Below are 13204 nucleotides of genomic sequence, written 5' to 3'. Positions count from 1 at the left end.
GGCCTTCATAAAACACACACACCAGTCTCGGCCTTCATAAAACACAATCACACCAGTCTCGGCCTTCATAAAACAAACACACCAGTCTCGGCCTTCATAAAAAACAAACACACCAGTCTCGGCCTTCATAAAACACACACACCAGTCTCGGCCTTCATAAAAAACAAACACACCAGTCTCGGCCTTCATAAAACACACACACCAGTCTCGGCCTTCATATAAAACAAACACACCAGTCTCGGCCTTCATAAAAAACACACACCAGTCTCGGCATTCATAAAACACAAACACACCAGTCTCGGCCTTCATAAAACACAAACACACCAGTCTCGGCCTTCATAAAACACAATCACACCAGTCTCGGCCTTCATAAAACACAAACACACCAGTCTCGGCCTTCATAAAACACACACACACCAGTCTCGGCCTTCATAAAAAACAAACACACCAGTCTCGGCCTTCATAAAACACACACACACCAGTCTCGGCCTTCATAAAAAACATACACACCAGTCTCGGCCTTCATAAAACACAAACACACCAGTCTTGGCCTTCATAAAACACATACACACCAGTTTCGGGCTTCATAAAACACAAACACACCAGTCTCGGCCTTCATAAAAAACACACCAGTCTCGGCCTTCATAAAAAACACAAACACATGTCTCGGCCTTCATAAAAAACACACCAGTCTCGGCCTTCATAAAAAACAAACACACCAGTCTCGGCCTTCATAAAAAACACAAACACACCGTCTCGGCCTTCATATAAAACAAACACACCAGTCTCGTCCTTCATAAAAACACAAACACACCAGTCTCGTCCTTCATAAAAACACAAACACACCAGTCTCGGCCTTCATAAAAAACAAACACACCAGTCTCGTCCTTCATAAAAACACACACCAGTCTCGTCCTTCATAAAAAATAAACACACCAGTCTCGGGCTTCATAAAACACAAACACACCAGTCTCGGCCTTCATAAAAAACAAACTCACCAGTCTCGGCCTTCATAAAACACAAACACACCAGTCTCGGCCTTCATAAAACACAAACACACCAGTCTCGGCCTTCATAGAACACAAACACACCACTCTCGGCCTTCATAAAACACAAACACACCAGTCTCGGCCTTCATAAAACACACACACACCAGTCTCGGCCTTCATAAAACACAAACACACCAGTCTCGGCCTTCAGAAAAAACAAACACACCAGTCTCGGCCTTCATAAAACACAAACACACCAGTCTCGGCCTTCATAAAACACATACACACCAGTTTCGGCCTTCATAAAACACAAACACACCAGTCTCGGCCTTCATAAAAAACACACCAGTCTCGGCCTTCATAAAAAACACAAACACACCAGTCTCGGCCTTCATAAAAAACACACCAGTCTCGGCCTTCATAAAAAAGAAACACACCAGTCTCGGCCTTCATAAAAAACACAAACACACCGTCTCGGCCTTCATATAAAACACACACACACCAGTCTCGTCCTTCATAAAAACACAAACACTCCAGTCTCGTCCTTCATAAAAACACAAACACACCAGTCTCGGCCTTCATAAAAAACAAACACACCAGTCTCGTCCTTCATAAAAACACACACCAGTCTCGTCCTTCATAAAAAACAAACACACCAGTCTCGGGCTTCATAAAACACAAACACACCAGTCTCGGCCTTCATAAAAAACAAACTCACCAGTCTCGGCCTTCATAAAACACAAACACACCAGTCTCGGCCTTCATAAAACACAAACACACCAGTCTCGGCCTTCATAGAACACAAACACACCACTCTCGGCCTTCATAAAACACAAACACACCAGTCTCGGCCTTCATAAAACACACACACACCAGTCTCGGCCTTCATAAAACACAAACACACCAGTCTCGGCCTTCAGAAAAAACAAACACACCAGTCTCGGCCTTCATAAAACACAAACACACCAGTCTCGGCCTTCATAAAACACATACACACCAGTTTCGGCCTTCATAAAACACAAACACACCAGTCTCGGCCTTCATAAAAAACACACCAGTCTCGGCCTTCATAAAAAACACAAACACACCAGTCTCGGCCTTCATAAAAAACACACCAGTCTCGGCCTTCATAAAAAAGAAACACACCAGTCTCGGCCTTCATAAAAAACACAAACACACCGTCTCGGCCTTCATATAAAACACACACACACCAGTCTCGTCCTTCATAAAAACACAAACACTCCAGTCTCGTCCTTCATAAAAACACAAACACACCAGTCTCGGCCTTCATAAAAAACAAACACACCAGTCTCGTCCTTCATAAAAACACACACCAGTCTCGTCCTTCATAAAAAACAAACACACCAGTCTCGGGCTTCATAAAACACAAACACACCAGTCTCGGCCTTCATAAAAAACAAACACACCAGTCTCGGCCTTCATAAAACACAAACACACCAGTCTCGCTCTTCATAAAAAACAAACACACCAGTCTCGGCCTTCATAAAAACACACACCAGTCTCGGCCTTCATAAAACACAAACACACCAGTCTCGGCCTTCATATAAAACAAGCACACCAGTCTCGTCCTTCATAAAAACACAAACACACCAGTCTCGGCCTTCATGAAAAACAAACACACCAGTCTCGGCCTTCATATAAACAAATACACCAGTCTCGCCCTTCATAAAACACAAACACACCAGTCTCGTCCTTCATAAAAAACAAACACACCAGTCTCGGCATTCATTAAAAAAAAACACACCAGTCTCGGCCTTCATAAAACACAAACACACCAGTCTCGTCCTTCATAAAAAACAAACACACCAGTCTCGTCCTTCATAAAACACAAACACACCAGTCTCGGCATTCATTAAAAAAAAACACACCAGTCTCGGCCTTCATAAAAAACAAACACACCAGTCTCGGCCTTCATGAAAAACAAACACACCAGTCTCGGCCTTCATAAAACACAAACACACCAGTCTCGTCCTTCATAAAAAACAAACACACCAGTCTCGTCCTTCATAAAACACAAACACACCAGTCTCGGCATTCATTAAAAAAAAACACACCAGTCTCGGCCTTCATAAAACACACACACACCAGTCTCGTCCTTAATAAAAACAAACACACCAGTCTCGGCATTCATAATAAAAAAAACACACCAGTCTCGGCCTTCATAAAACACAAACACACCAGTCTCGGCCTTCATAAAAAACAAACACACCAGTCTCGGCATTCATAATAAAAAAAACACACCAGTCTCGGCCTTCATAAAACACAAACACACCAGTCTCGTCCTTCATAAAAAACAAACACACCAGTCTCGGCATTCATAATAAAAAAAACACACCAGTCTCGTCCTTCATAAAAAACAAACACACCAGTCTCGGCCTTCATATAAAACAAACACACCTGTCTCGGCCTTCATAAAACACAAACAAACCAGTCTCGGCCTTCATAAAACACAAACACACCAGTCTCGGCCTTCATAAAAAACAAACACACCAGTCTCGGCCTTCATAAAACACACACACCAGTCTCGGCCTTCATAAAACAAAATCACACCAGTCTCGGCCTTCATAAAACACACACACCAGTCTCGGCCTTCATAAAAAACAAACACACCAGTCTCGGCCTTCATATAAAACAAAATCACACCAATCTCGGCCTTCATAAAACACACACACCAGTCTCGGCCTTCATAAAACACAAACACACCAGTCTCGGCCTTCATAAAACACACACACCAGTCTCGGCCTTCATAAAACACAAACACACCAGTCTCGGCCTTCATAAAACACAAACACACCAGTCTCGGCCTTCATAAAAAACACACACACCAGTCTCGGCCTTCATAAAACACAAACACACCAGTCTCGGCCTTCATAAAGCACACACACCAGTCTCGGCCTTCATAAAAAACAAACACACCAGTCTCGGCCTTCATAAAAAACACACACACCAGTCTCGGCCTTCATAAAACACAAACACACCAGTCTCGGCCTTCATAAAGCACACACACCAGTCTCGGCCTTCATAAAACACACACACACCAGTCTCGGCCTTCATAAAAAACAAACTCACCAGTCTCGGCCTTCATAAAACACACACACACCAGTCTCGGCCTTCATAAAAAACAAACACACCAGTCTCGGCCTTCATAAAACACACACACACCAGTCTCGGCCTTCATAAAGAACAAACACACCAGTCTCGGCCTTCATATAAAACAAACACACCAGTCTCGTCCTTCATAAAAACACAAACACCCCAGTCTCGGCCTTCATAAAACACAAACACACCAGTCTCGTCCTTCATATAAACAAACACACCAGTCTTGGCCTTCATATAAAAAAACACACCAGTCTCGGCCTTCACAAAAAACAAACACACCAGTCTCGGCCTTCATAAAACACACACACCAGTCTCGGCCTTCATAAAACACAAACACACCAGTCTCGGGCTTCATAAAACACAAACACACCAGTCTCGGCCTTCATAAAAAACAAACTCACCAGTCTCGGCCTTCATAAAACACAAACACACCAGTCTCGGCCTTCATAAAACACAAACACACCAGTCTCGGCCTTCATAAAAACGCAAACACACCAGTCTCGTCCTTCATAAAAACACAAACACACCAGTCTCGGCCTTCATAAAAAACAAACACACCAGTCTCGTCCTTCATAAAAACACACACCAGTCTCGGCCTTCATAAAAAACAAACACACCAGTCTCGGCCTTCATAAAACACAAACACACCAGTCTCGGCCTTCATAAAAAACAAACACACCAGTCTCGGCCTTCATAAAACACAAACACACCAGTCTCGGCCTTCATAAAAAACAAACACACCAGTCTCGTCCTTCATAAAAACATAAAACACAAACACACCAGTCTCGGCCTTCATAAAACACAAACACACCAGTCTCGGACTTCATAAAACACAAACACACCAGTCTCGGACTTCATAAAACACAAACACACCAGTCTCGGCCTTCATAAAACACAAACACACCAGTCTCGGCCTTCATAAAACACAAACACACCAGTCTCGGCCTTGGATGAATCAGCGAATCCCTTCCCACAGACAGAGCAGCTGAACGGCCTCTCCCCAGTGTGTAGGTGTTGGTGTTTCTTGAGATCCCCGGAGCTTTTAAAACTCTTCCCACACTCAGAACATTGCAAGAGTCTCTCCCCAGTGTGAACTCGCTGGTGTCCCTTCAGCTCCCCAGAGCTTTTAAAACTCTTCCCACAGTCAGAACATTTAAAGGGCCTCTCGTCAGTGTGAACTCGCTGATGTATCAGCAGGTAGGATGACTGAGTGAATCCCTTCCCCCACACACAGCAGGTGAACGGCGTCGCCCCAGTGTGAACTCACTGATGTACCAGCAGGTTGGATGACTGAGTGAATCCCTTCCCACACACGGAGCAGGTGAATGGCCTCTCCCCAGTGTGTAGGTGTTGGTGTTTCTTGAGCTCCCCGGAGCTTTTAAAACTCTTCCCACACTCAGAACATAGCAAGAGTCTCTCCCCAGTGTGAACTCGCTGGTGTCCCTTCAGCTCCCCAGAGCTTTTAAAGCTCTTCCCACAGTCAGAAGATTGAAAGGGTCTCTCGTCAGTGTGAACTCGCTGGTGTACCAGTAGGCTGGAGGGCCGAGCGAATCCCTTCCCACACACGGAGCAGGTGAACGGCCTCTCCCCAGTGTGTAGGTGTTGGTGTATCTTCAAATACCTGGAGCTTTTAAAGCTCATCCCACAGTCAGAACATTTAAAGGGTCTCTCGTCACTGTGAATTCGCTGATGTACCAGCAGGTGGGATGAATCAGTGAATACCTTCCCACACACAGAGCAGGTGAACGGCGTCTCCCCAGTGTGAACTCGCTGATGTACCAGCAGGTGGGATGAATTCGTGAATCCCTTCCCACACACGGAGCAGGTGAATGGCCTCTCCCCAGTGTGTAGGAGCCAGTGTCTATTCAGCTCCTGGGGGCTTTTAAAGCTCTTCCCACAGTCAGAACATTTAAAGGGTCTCTCGTCAGTGTGAATAAGTTGGTGTCGCTTCAGTTCCATGGGGCTTTTAAAGCTCTTCCCACAGTTAGGACACTGAAATGGTCTCTCATCAGTGTGAACAAGCTGGTGTCCCTTCAGTTCCCTGGGGCTTTTAAAGCTCGTCCCACAGTCAGAACATTGAAATGGTCTCTCATCAGTGTGGACAAGTTGGTGTAGCTTTAGTTCCCCGGGGCTTTTAAAGCTCTCCCCACAGTCAGAACATTGAAATGGTCTCTCCTCAGTGTGAACTCCCTGGTGTGCTTGCAGGTGGGATGAAAAAACAAATCCCTTTCCACACACGGAGCAGTTGAACAGACTGTCCCTGGTGTGACTGCACCATTGAACTTCCAATGCAGATGGGGAACTGAAGCCCTTCCCACCATCCCCACCTTTACCCGGTTTCTCCCTGGTGTGATGGTGCACGTGTATCACCAGGTCAGGCAATCGGCTGAATCCGCGTCCACACACTGAACACATGTGCGGTTTGTCTGCATTGCGATCGCTGCTCTCTCCTTCCATGTGCAAAGGCCGATGATATTCAGGTCCTGATGAATCCAGCGACTCTGTCAGATCTTCACACACAGACACACAGAAACCCCACAGTGCAGATAGAGGCCATTTCAGCCCATCGAGCCTGCACCGACACATATACCACCCGATCCCTGTAACCCCTACACCAACACATATCCCACCCTATCCCCGTAACCCCACGTATTTAATCCCCCTAACACTAAGGGTCAATTTATCATAGCCAATCAACCTAACCAGCACATCTTTGGACTGTGGGAGGAAACCGGAGCACCCGGAGGAAACCCACGCAAACACGGGGAGAATGTGCAAACTCCACACAGACAGTCGCCCGAGACCAGATTTGAACCCGGGTCCCTGGCGCTGTGAGGCAACAGTGCTAACCACTATGCCACCGTGATGTGATGTTTGGTCTGAGCTTCCCGCCTGTAAGTGCTCCACTTCTATAACCCTGTAAATTGAGATCAGAAAAGGATCAGAGGCAAACTGTTGTTCAATTTTCCCCTTTCCGAACCTAGGGACAGTGAAGCCGATTTTCAGGCCCCAGCTGCTGCACAAGTTGGTTGAAAGGATCAGCAGTAATGGTGGCTGTAATACCCACAAGGCCCCGGCTCTGCAGAAAGTGCTCTGTTGACTCCGAGTCCCGCGCATGTGCTCATGGCTCCCGCGCGCTCCCTCCTGCTCTACAATCGCCCATCCTGATCGGTCCACAACACGCATGCTCAGCACACAAAACCCCGCGGTTGGAACATCGGGCGTGCATGCGGAGCCACAACATCTGGTACGCGTGAGCGGCTCAGGTGGGGGCGAGTCGGTGTTTTGCCTCAGCCGCCAGGGAGGTGCGCATGCGCAGGACGACCCAACATTCTTCCTGTCAGCAATCATTCCCTCGTTTCTTTAATAAAAACAGAAAATGCTGGAAATACTCAGCAGGTCAGGCAGCATCTGTGGAGTGAGAAACAGAGTTAACATTTCAGGTCGATGACCATTCATCAGAACTGCTTGCTCTTTAGTGCCAGCCAGTGGCTCATTGGGTAGCACTCGCGCCTCTGAGTCAGAAAGTTGTGGGTTCATAGTCCCACTCCAGAGACTTGAGCACAAAAACCCAGGCTGACACTCCAGTGCAGTGCTGAGGGAGTGCGGCACTGTTGGAGGTGCCGTCCTTTGGAGGAGATGTTAAATTGAGGCCCTGTTTGCTCTCTCAGGTGGATGTAAAAGATCCCATGGCATTATTTCAGGAAAGAAAGACTTGCATTTATATAGTGCCACCAGATATCCTAAAGTGCTTTACAGCCAATGAAGTACTACAATGAAGTAGTCACTGTTGTAATGTGGGAAAGAGCAGGGGAATTATCCCCAGCGTCCGAGCCAATGTTTATCCATCAATCAACATAAAAAAATGATAGATTATCTGGTCATTATCACATTGCTGTTTGTGGGAGCTTGCTGTGCGCTAACTGACTGCCGCATTTCCTACATGAAAACAGTGACTACACTTCAAAAGTACTTCATTGGCTGTAAAGTACTTTGGGACGTCCGGTGGTGGTGAAAGGCACTATATAAATGCAAGTCTTTCTTTCTTCATTGGTCTCACCAGCGACCTCTTCTGGTGGTTGGTTGATTGACAGACGAGAGCCCGCGCATGTGCACTCGGAGCAGCGGTTTGGGCCGAGTCCGGCACAGTGACACCTCCGGTCACAAAGGGTAATGACCGCGCATGCCCAGAGGAGACCAACCCCTCTCCCCCACTAGGAGCTGCGCCTGCGCACTCGGATCCTGCCGGACGGAGTCGGCGTGGGGCCATTCCGGGGAATGGCCTTGGTGTCGGGTCCAGAGTCGCGATCGGTGATGCAAAGTGAGTTTTCTCCGCTCCGATTGGGTGGGGAATGGCGCGGGGTGGATCGGGAGAGAATCGAGAGAAATACAACAACCTCAGAGTCCGCGAGGCCCTGGACCGAGCGGCGGCGCTTGGACGGTGCACGTGATCTCCTCGGAGACACGTCACCCGGGCCCGCGGCCTGATTGATGGCAGCTTCCGATCAATAGGGAGCGAGCGGAGCGGGGCTGGAGGAGCGAGCCGGCGGCGGGTCCTCCAACCAATCGGGGAGCCCGAGGGGCGGGACTAGCGCCGGCTGATTGTTTGATCCGCAGGGCAGCGAGTTTCTCCAGTCCCTTGTTCAGGGCCCGAGGCCAGGGGAGGCTGTGGGCCTTCATTCCCCGCATTGGACACAAGGCATAGGATGACGTCGCACTGAAACTTTCCACCCTCCTTTACAAAGATGGCTCTTTGTCTCAGGCATAGGATGACGTCGCACTGAAACTTTCCGCTCTCCTTTACAAAGATGGCTGCCGTTAACCTGGGCCTGTAAGGGGAAGAAATCCCCACAACTGCAAACACGGGATCTTCAGCTTATTATTGGGGGCTTGCCTCCTGCACGAGTTGTTTAGGAAGCCTCCCCACCCACCTACCGGTCCATTACTCCCTCCGTCGCGATTTTTACCCGCTGCACTATCGCGCTCCCGGCTTCAGCCCCTCTCCATCTCCAGTAACGCAGTGCGTATGCTCAATATACCGGCCCCTCCCGCACCTGCGCACTGGGCTCTTGTAGGCTGGGTGCGGCACGTGGTCCACTGCGGGGAATGCTGGGCAAAAGACCAGATTAGTGAATGGAACATGATTTACTGTGATCAGATTGAGGACTGAGCCATGTTCATTCTAGTAGTCATGGTTTGTTTCTGCTGATCTTAATAACTCCTGTATCTGCGCTGGAGATTAATATTCTGTTTAAATAGTGAATAAATAAAGCTCGAGGAACAGCACCTCATCTTTCAATTATGGCACGTTACAGCCTTCTGGACTCAACATTGAGTTCAACAATTTCAGACTTTAACCCTTACTCCCATTTTTCATGCTGTATGATTTTGCCATCCCCACTTGCAACATTTTCCAAGACTCGGTTTCACAGCCACATCTCTTTCCTCAGCGACTGTCTCTGGTTCCAACTTATTCCACGTGGATTCCAACTGAACTTCCACCCTTCGTGTTTCAGATCCACCCAGGATAACTTTCCTGCCTCTTACCTTAGTAATATCTGTTACATCTCCAGCTTTTTCCAGTTCTGATGAAGGGTCCCAGACCTGAAACGTTAACTCTGTTTCTCTCTCCACGGATGCTGCCTTGCCTGCTGAGTATTTCCAGCATTTTCTGTTGTTATTTCAGTGAATAAGTAAGCTTTGTTTCAAACACACAGTTTGTCAAATATTTGATTTCTCCATGATAAGAGAAGACGAATTGATGTTCTGTTCCAGACTGTTTCATTTTTGGGCCTTTACTTACTCTAGATTACTTCCGTTCTCATCTCGTTCGCCTTCTACCACATCAAACCCCAAGCTTGCTCCGTTTGAGTACACAACTTGTGGGCGTCATAGACTGATCTGTAGTGTCTCACTTACACTCAACTGCCATCAACTGGTCCAGGCAGCGGGTGGTCGAGGGGGTCGTTCGGCCCGACTGCCTGCCTCTCTTCCGGTGGCCCTGGAGATGGAGCATGCAGTGTCTGCCGGCAGGCTCGAGGCCTTCCGTGACTGGTGGGCACTGCGGGGACTGGAGTGCATCATCACCCCGGCCAACCAAATTTTAATTTAATTTGTTAAGTTTCATTTAATGGTTTTTTAAGTTACAGTTTAATTGTTTATGGTCCCTACAAAAGAGTACACTTACCTGCACACCGCAGGGACTAGAGTGGTTATCACCACAGGTAATGAAATGTTAATTGAATTATTAAGTTTCCTTTAATGTTTTAAGTTAAGTTACAGTTTATTTGTTAACACAAAAGAGCACACTCAGCTGCAATTCCTTTGAACCATAGCTTTATAGAACTATCTTGCATAAGTTTTGAAATCTGTTATTATCTGTATCATTTAACCCTTTGTGGATTCGATTTAATAAAACTCCTCCACACGGACTGCACTTGATAACCTTTGAAAGGTTCTGATCATTGTAGGAGTAATTTATGAGCTTGATGGTCTAGTTGATTTAATCTCTTGTTACTAACATACTTTGCACTATTTCCTTCATCGAGATAATTATTTCAAATACTTCCATTATCAGGTCTTTAGCTTCTCCATTGATCCATGTCAATGATCCTTTGTTAGGGGCTGGGGTTAGGGTGTAGGCTTAGGGGTTAGTGGTTATTGGTTAGGATTGGGGAAAGTGGTTGGGGCCAGTGGTTATTGGTTAGGATTGGGGTTAGTGGTTGGGGCCAGTGGTTATTGGTTAGGATTGGGGTTAGTGGTTGGGGTTAGTGGTTATTGGTTAGGATTGGGGTTAGTGGTTGGGGCTCGTGGTTATTGGTTAGGATTGGGGTTAGTGGTTTGGGTTAGTGGTTATTGGTTAGGATTGGGGTTAGTGGTTGGGGCTCGTGGTTATTGGATAGGATTGGGGTTAGTGGTTGGGGCCAGTGGTTATTGGTTAGGATTGGGGTTAGTGGTTGGGGCTAGTGGTTATTGCTTAGGATTGGGGTTAGTGATTGGGGTTAGTGGTTATTGGTTAGGATTGGGGTTAGTGGTTGGGGTTAGTGGTTATTGGTTAGGATTGGGGTGAGTGGTTGGGGCTAGTGGTTATTGCTTAGGATTGGGGTTAGTGATTGGGGTTAGTGGTTATTGGTTAGGATTGGCGTTAGTGGTTGGGGTTAGTGGTTATTGGTTAGGATTGGGGTTAGTGGTTGGGGCTAGTGGTTATTGGTTAGGATTGTGGTTAGTGTTTGGGGCTAGTGTTTATTGGTTAGGATTGGGGTTAGTGTTTGGGGTTAGTGGTTATTGGTTAGGATTGGCGTTAGTGGTTGGGGTTAGTGGTTATTGGTTAGGATTGGGGCTAGTGGTTATTGGTTAGGATTGGGGTTAGTGGTTATTGGTTAGGATTGGGGTTAGTGGTTGGGGCCAGTGGTTATTGGTTAGGATTGGGGTTAGTGGTTGGGGCTAGTGGTTATTGGTTAGGATTGGGGTTAGTGGTTGGGGCTAGTGGTTATTGGTTAGGATTGGGGTTAGTGGTTGGGGCTAGTGGTTATTGGTTAGGATTGGGGTTAGTGGTTATTGGTTAGGATTGGGGTTAGTGGTTATTGGTTAGGATTGGGGTTAGTGGTTATTGGTTAGGATTGAGGTTAGTGGTTGGGGCCAGTGGTTATTGGTTAGGATTGGGGTTAGTGGTTGGGGCTAGTGGTTATTGGTTAGGATTGGGGGTAGTGGTTGGGGTTAGTGGTTATAGGTTAGGATTGGGGTTAGTGGTTATTGGTTAGGATTGGGGATAGTGGTTGGGGCTAGTGGTTATTGGTTAGGATTGGGGTAGTGGTTGGGGTTAGTGGTTATAGGTTAGGATTGGGGTTAGTGGTTGGGGCCAGTGGTTATTGGTTAGGATTGGGGTTAGTGGTTTGGGTTAGTGGTTATTGGTTAGGATTGGGGTTAGTGGTTGGGGCTCGTGGTTATTGGTTAGGATTGGGGTTAGTGGTTGGGGCCAGTGGTTATTGGTTAGGATTGGGGTTAGTGGTTGGGGCTAGTGGTTATTGCTTAGGATTGGGGTTAGTGATTGGGGTTAGTGGTTATTGGTTAGGATTGGCGTTAGTGGTTGGGGTTAGTGGTTATTGGTTAGGATTGGGGCTAGTGGTTATTGGTTAGGATTGGGGTTAGTGGTTGGGGCTAGTGGTTATTGGTTAGGATTGGGGTTAGTGTTTGGGGCTAATGTTTATTGGTTAGGATTGGGATTAGTTGTTTGGGCTAGTGGTTATTGGTTAGGATTGGGGTTAGTGGTTGTGGTTAGTGGTCATTGGTTAGGATTGGGGTTAGTGGTTATTGGTTAGGATTGGGGTTCGTGGTTATTGGTTAGAATTGGGGTTAGTGGTTCGGGTTAATGGTTATTGGTTAGGATTGGGGTTAGTTGTTGGGGTTAGTGGTTATTGGTTAGGATTGGGGTTTGTGGTTGGGGTTAGTGGTTATTGGTTAGGATTGGGGTCAGTGGTTGGGGTTAGTGGTTATTGGTTAGGATTGGGGTTAGTGGTTGGGGTTAGTGGTTTTGGTTAGGATTGGGGTTCGTTGTTGAGGTTAGTGGTTATTGGTTAGGATTGGGGTTAGTGGTTGGGGTTAGTGGTTATTGGTTAGGATTGGGGTTAGTGGTTTTGGTTAGGATTGGGGTTCGTTGTTGAGGTTAGTGGTTATTGGTTGGGATTGGGGTTAGTGGTTGGGGCCAGTGGTTATTGGTTAGGATTGGGGTTAGTGGTTATTGGTTAGGATTGGGGTGAGTGGTTGGGGCCAGTGCTTATTGGTTCGGATTGGGGTTAGTTGTTGGGGCTAGTGGTTATTGGTTAGGATTGGGGTTAGTTGTTGGGGCCAGTGGATTTTGGTTAGGATTGGGGTTAGTGTTTGGGGTTAGTGGTTATTGGTTAGGATTGGGGTTAGTGGTTGGGGCCAGTGGTTATTGGTTAGGGTTGGGGTTAGTGGTTATTTGTTAGGATTGGGGTTAGTGGTTGGGGTTAGTGGTTATTGGTTAGGATTGGTGTTAGTGGTTGGGGTTAGTGGTTATTGGTTATGATTGGGGTTAGTGGTTGGGGTTAGTGGTTATTGGTTAGGATTGGGGTTAG

Source organism: Somniosus microcephalus, unplaced genomic scaffold (genome assembly GCF_052327205.1).
Source record: "Somniosus microcephalus isolate GS21.2 unplaced genomic scaffold, FLI_Smic_1.0 unresolved_chr4, whole genome shotgun sequence".
Taxonomy (NCBI): Eukaryota; Metazoa; Chordata; class Chondrichthyes; order Squaliformes; family Somniosidae; genus Somniosus; species Somniosus microcephalus.
Note: the sequence above shows the minus strand (reverse complement) of the source record.